Source organism: Odontesthes bonariensis, chromosome 21 (assembly GCF_027942865.1).
Source record: "Odontesthes bonariensis isolate fOdoBon6 chromosome 21, fOdoBon6.hap1, whole genome shotgun sequence".
Lineage (NCBI taxonomy): Eukaryota > Metazoa > Chordata > Actinopteri > Atheriniformes > Atherinopsidae > Odontesthes > Odontesthes bonariensis.
This window is the reverse complement of record NC_134526.1, coordinates 22237789-22244560: the sequence shown is the minus strand read 5'-3', so window position 1 is coordinate 22244560 and position 6772 is coordinate 22237789.

Genomic DNA, 6772 nt, shown 5'->3' with positions numbered 1-6772 from the left:
GTTTAGGTTGTTTTTTTTTCTTTTGCACAAAATCCCAACAAATGTCATCTCAAGGCACTTCAACGATAATTTCATTGTAATCCAATCATAATCCAATCAAACCAAATGCATTAAATTGCTAATTAGTTTAATTCATACAAAGCCAATTAAAAAACGAACTGTAAAGAACTGTAACCAGGAAGGACGGCTATCTGCCTCGACTGGCTCGGGGGTTGAGAAGACGGGAAAGAGGGGGCAACAAGTCACCATAACACCAGGCCAGGGATACTTGCTGGAGAGTAAAGAACAGAGTGAGGACAGGTGCATCATGGGAGGTCCTCAACATTTCGCTGCAGCCAGTCATGCCCTTTTAGATCAACTGAGAAGACACGGTTGCACGACAGGCTGGGATAAACTTTGGGAAAGATGTAGCAGCATCATTCATGACAAAAAAAAAAAAAAAAAAACGTTAATGAAAACACCCACGGCCTTGAACAAATGTGTAACAAACAGATTTTCAGTGAATGCGGAAAAAAAAAAGCACTCTGATGTTTTAGTTCTGGCTACCATTGCTTGAAATGTCCGTCTTCTCATCGAAAGCGTGTGAGCGTAATCCCGTTCACCTGGAGAAGCTATCAAAGTGGATGTTGCTACGACACATAGCACATACATAGACACTGACCACATACACCCCTTCATGGCGGAGCTATTCGCTTTTAGCAGAATCATCCTGTCATCCTGTATACATTCTTATGACCAAAAAGTGAGATAATAACAATACGAGTGTAGATGTCATATTGAATGGAATCTCTCACTATTGGCTATTTTCTCCAATTAGCATGTAACTCTCATTCATCCTCCCACCTCTCAGCCATCCTACATTCCCCCCTTCATCTCAGTCCCCCTGTGTCTTATCATGGTGTTAGTCACCTACGCTTTCATTAATAGGTCGTAATTGTCTTCTGCCAAGACACACTCGCCATGTTTCATGACGAAAGGAAAAAAAAGGAGAGGCATGCAGAGCACGAAGCCTTCTTTAAGCCTGCTGTTATTTTTACAGATTAGCTGGGGAACTGAAGTCAAACACTGCAGGCAGTAAGCGCTCAAGATACTGGTTAACAAAAGAAAAAAAGAAAAACAAATGTCTTTATTTCTGCCTCTTTGCTTTAAGGCACGAGTCGTGCAGCATTACTTTTGAGTCCCTCTGCTGTGTCTGCATTAAGTAACCATGGCTGGGGTTTGTCAAGCTCACACTTCAATAATACCGAAAAGGCAACAAATCCCACACCTGTAGATGGAGCAACTAACAGATGAGAACAAAGAGAAACAACTAAATCTTCCTTTATTTTTTTCTTCTCTTTACTCTGTTAACCAATATAACACACAAGATAACCTGTTGAATAAGGGCAGCCTATGATCAAACACAAATGTAAACATGGACTCTTGGAGCTAATTGCGCCATACTGGACAACTGAAATTGCCTTGGCCTCGTGGCCTTTGCACATGCTCCAAAGTGCCGACTTTTTGCATCGTTTTGTAAAAATAGTAACGTATAAGTGTATCTCAGCACAGCTGAATTCCTAATAAAGCTGCCTTCATTGACACATTTGTCTTGTTTTCTACTGTCGGACCGCTAAACGAGTCAGAAACTGTGAGTGAAAATCACCCCATTAAAGCCGGAGTTATAGTTGACGCGTCTGTCACGGCGGTGGCGGACCGTGACGTCAAAATGACGTATCAGGCCTGGCGCTTCCCTTGAAAAGACGGCGCAGCGCGTTGTCGTGCACCAGTCGATTTTTGTAACTTTGCCAACAACGACAGACCGGATGGACCATTTTGAGACCAGGCTCAGTGAGGAATTCAGCTGTACTTGCATGTAAGAAGATCTCCCACAGACAAAGTTAGAAGCGGCAGAATTTCTCACGTTTTCAATTTGGAACGATACACAATACTCGCAGTGCAGTGGAAAAGCTCCGAAAGGATGAATCTATATCTCGAGGTCTGATGAGGCTTGTGTGTGTCCTGGGGGCTCAGCCTAATATTGGCTTTTAAATAGGCACTCTGAACCATGCAAAATGCAGGACCTATTCGCTTCTTGTTGTTGTTATGTATCATACACCTGCTGTATTGTAGCTTTAATAAATTGTCTGTCACAGCCAGTCCCCGGCCGCTTTCCGCCAGCTGGTTGGTGGTGTTGGCTTCTTACCTGCTGCATTCTCCTTTTCTCAGAGGCAGCAAACGGAACAGATGTGGGAGGAGACGTAAACTCCCTCAGCGATTCTTTTCTTCTTCCCAAATAATCGTTTTCTGTTTGAACCCCCTTTAACGCGGCCAACAAACGAGCAAACGTGCACCCTTGCATTCCGTGCGGCACGTGGCACTCTGACAGTGATGTGCACGCTGCAGCACGGTTTTAACCTGTGACCCTTCAGCTCCTTTTAAATCTCTCCGACCGTCAGGCTGACCATCTTTAGTGTTCGACACATTTCATCCACATTCCCTGAGGATTACCAACTCCTATCTAATCCATAAATGCTCCAGAGGGACTGGGCGGATTGCAATCCAATTTAATCCATCGAACGGTTTGTCTTGTACTTACTCAGGCCAGCAGACAGCGCAACCTAATTCAGGCTAAAAATGAAAAAGTCCATTTGTCCATGTTACAATATCCCTGCATGGTTAGTGCTTGTCTTCCCTTTTTTTTATTTCAATGGGTTTAAGCTTCTTTAGCGGGAATTTAGAAGGTAAGTGTGTCCTTCTCACTGTTTCCCAGCTATAAGGCATTCCTTTAGGTTCAGAAAGACTGAGCTTTGAAAAGTGACTGTTTATCACAAAATCATGTGATGCTGTGCTAGATTAGATTCCTGATGGATGCCAGCCCTGATGGACATGGTGACAACCTGAGCAAGTCTTAGAATTCTGGACGATTACGGTATTGATCAAATGGATGAATGCTTTGAATGTGACCATAAGAAATGGTTAAAAATAATGCTTTTAAATCAAGGGACAAATGCTTCTACGTATTCTACGCCTCATGTGATTCCTGTCTTTACTTCTAGAAGTCTCAGCCTCTCCAATGCTCTTTATTGAGATGTTCCATGAGATTTTTTTTAAGCCCAAGTCGACAGGGCTGTCAAACTGCTGTCAAATCTTCAATCAAATCTACACCAAATAAATACAGGTTCTCCTGCCACTTTTAATCATACAGGTAATTTGCCTGGGTGCTGAAAGGTTAACGGCTTTCGCTATCACACTTGAATCATAGCATAATTTAATGTCAGTCAGTGAAGAATAGAGCCATAAAGGGGCCTTAATGTGGACACTAAAGAGCGGAAGTCTCGAAACTGCTACCACACACACACACACACACACACAAACTTGTTTTTTTGTCTGTTGTGATTCACCGTTTGTATAATGCATTCCGAAGACACTTAACTCCGAAAACCCTAACCCACCACAGGTAAATGCATGACGCTAATCTTTATACTAAACCTAACCATAACCTATATCAAACCCCGACCATAAAACCAAGTTTTGATCATCAAAATATCCCGTGGTAACATGTTCAATGGGTCTCATCTTCAATTAACCTGTTGGACCCCACAAATACAGTGGGCTTCCAATTTTTGGACCCCACAAACACATTTAAACAAGATTACACACACAGATTAATGACATTCTATTCATTCATTGAGTAAATAAACAAACTTCTTGTCCCATGTCTAAATGTGCCAGTATATTCATCAAATACTCTAAAGTGAGTACTGATTACTCAGGCTGGGACAGAAACATGAGAGTTCCTAACATTTAGAAAACTGGAATGTAACATGGTTTTCCAAAGGTTGACTGCAAGGTAAAGGTTAGAAGAAAACAGGAACGTTTCCACTTTATATCGAGCATTATGCTGTGGTTGCCCCATTATAGACACAAGGATAACATTTGCAAAACGTCATGGGAACCAAGACGTGCAACTAAAATCTAAGGCTACATTTACATCAGAAAAAACTTTCCGGGTGAACCATTTGACATCTAAAAAAACTTTTTACTTTTTTTTCTGGAACATTCCTGTAACCAAAACAAACAATATTCTTGAAAGTTCTGAGAACCAGATTTCATTCGTTGTCTTCTCGATTTTAGCTGTCATCCAAATCAAAATGAACATGATTTTCAAAGAAAGATGCGTTGCCTTCATTCGGGGCTTAAGTGATACAACTGATAATCTATTCATATTTTACACATCATTCAACGTTTCTGGAAAGAGGGTCACATCTGTAGTTCTCTTGTGTCCTGATTGAGGGACTGTACCTTTTTTTCTGTTGTAGTTCAGTTGGAAACACCAGTATAAATTCAGACATTTTCATATTCATGAAAGTTGTTAGGCCTTATGAATAATTAGTTTGTCCAGGTCAAGTTGAACTTTTTTATGTACATAAGTACAGTTCCAGACCATGTCTGCATCCCCATAATGTATGTTATTAATCTACAAAGCCAAAAAAAGAGAATTATATTTAAAGACGGATAAAGATGAATTTAACTGAATTAATTCACTCTTTTTTTTTATAGATAATGTGATAAATCATATTGACCATGATGACCATTTAGTTCAAATTTGAAACTGTGGACAAGCCTTGTGGTTTTTAAGTGCTTAAAATGGAAATAAAAATACCCAAATGCTGAAACCAGCAGTCATAAAACAATTGTTTGAATCAAAGGGCTAAAAAACAAATTACAGTTGTGAATTTTATGAACATGTGTGAACAGAATTCACACAAAGGATGAAGGCTTTTTGCATTTTGCAATCATCATAGCGACTACTTTCTATCAAAATCCTTGAAAGATTTAAATCCACCTACTCAGCCCCCATATGGTAGCATACAAGAATCACACAAACACACACGGTCCAAATTCCCATGGAGGCTCCATCTGGACCGGAACAAGCTCTTCCCTTGTTCTTTGCCGCCCACTTTGCATTTCATACCCCCTCCATCCCATCCCTCACTCATTCTCTACAGCTTTATCATCGCTGCACTTCTCCGTATACGAGCAGAAGGCTTTTTATAAGCAGCTGTGATGCAGCCCTGGTTGCTGGTTTTGTTTCCTCCAAGGCCACTCGTATAAAAAAATGATGCTGTTGTGCCTGAGGTGATTTGCACAAAAATGAATCCTAAATAGCTCCTTTTGCCAACCAAAATTTTTTATTTATTCTTTTTTTTTTTTTTTTAATCTATATTTTTGTATTTAGTTTTTATTTTTTTCCAAATATCACCTTTTTTTTTCCAACACGCAGCCAGGGTTAATGCCAGGTTGCTAAAAATATGCAGTCCTGACTCACGTGATTGTGTAATACACCAGTTATTTGCAGCACCATTTTTCTCTGGTGCCAAGAGAAATCACATGTAGGTTGGTTCTATTATTTTTTAATCAGAACTCTGTGTTTTCTGCCTCTCTCTTAGTGAGCTTTACTTCCTGATGTTTCTTGGTGCATCTCGGCAGTTTGTCTCCCGTATTTGCTGCTTCACACTCGTGTCTCCTTGACAGCTTCTCACCTGTTTTGTCGTTGTCCTTGTTTTGTGTGTGTGGGATGCCCACTCCTCCAGTTTCTCTGCTGCAGCTTTTTCTCATGTTCTGTTTACATTTCCATTTGAATTATTGGATTTTCTGCCCTGCAAGGCTTTTGTTCTTTGTCTCAGCTATTAAAGTATTTATTTTTTTGTTCATTTTGTACACACATATATACATTATGTTTATTTATTTATTCATTTATATACGGTCGCTTGTGGTGATTTTTGCCTAGGGGGGATAATAGGGGGAAAGGAAGAAATGTGGAAACTGTGTCTGACCTGTCAAATATTAAAGGGATGTGAATCACCGACTGTTTCCAGTCTGACTCAGCAAACAATAAGCTCACGAGACTTGCAGGCATCATCCCAGATATAAAAGCAGTTCCTGAAGAAAACCTCTCTACATTTTCCTTTGGTGGAAGTCCACCACAGTTGGTGTTTTTTCCTTGTCCAGGTTGATTCGGATAACTACTTCTTCTGCTGAATTACAACCACTTGCACAGTAGCCTTCACTGCTGCCCTCTTCAACACACGCAGTTTGATACACTGGTTTCAGTCCAGCGTACAAAAACTGCAGCTTTATCAGAAGATTGCTTCTGATTTGCTACACTTACGAAAAGGAAACCCAATCATAATGTTTGCCTGTGACCAAAGTGTGTGTTTCCAAAGAGAAGCTAATGCTTTGTTGGTGCTTTTAATATGACATCTTAAAGGGGACGGTTTGCTTACTTTGACAATTAGATTCATTCCTCCCACCCCCATTTCTGCACGCAGCAATTTATTTCCAATAAAATGTCAAAATGAGCAAATAATAAATATGTAAGAAGATGAATGAGTGTCAGATGTTGAGTGGGGAAGTGGTAGAGTGTTAAATCCCGGTTGAACATTCAGACAGACAACTGAATAATAAAACGGCATTTAAAAGCTCTGTGAATACACACGTTAGAAGTTGGTATTTGTACACAGCTGTCACTTCGCTAAAAGATTTCCCTTCAGTACTTCCTGCCACGCTGCCCATCAATAAACAAAAAACTTTGTGTTTGCATCTGAATAGACCAGTTGAAAAATGTGTCCATCACTGTTTTGGATCTTGTCTTGAGTTCTTGTTCTGAGTGAGCACACTCTCTTGTTCTCCGAGAGCTTTTCATGCCATCTGCTCCAAATCAGTTTATTGCAGGGCAGAAATACACAATCAAAGGTAAATGTATACATATACACACACACACACACAC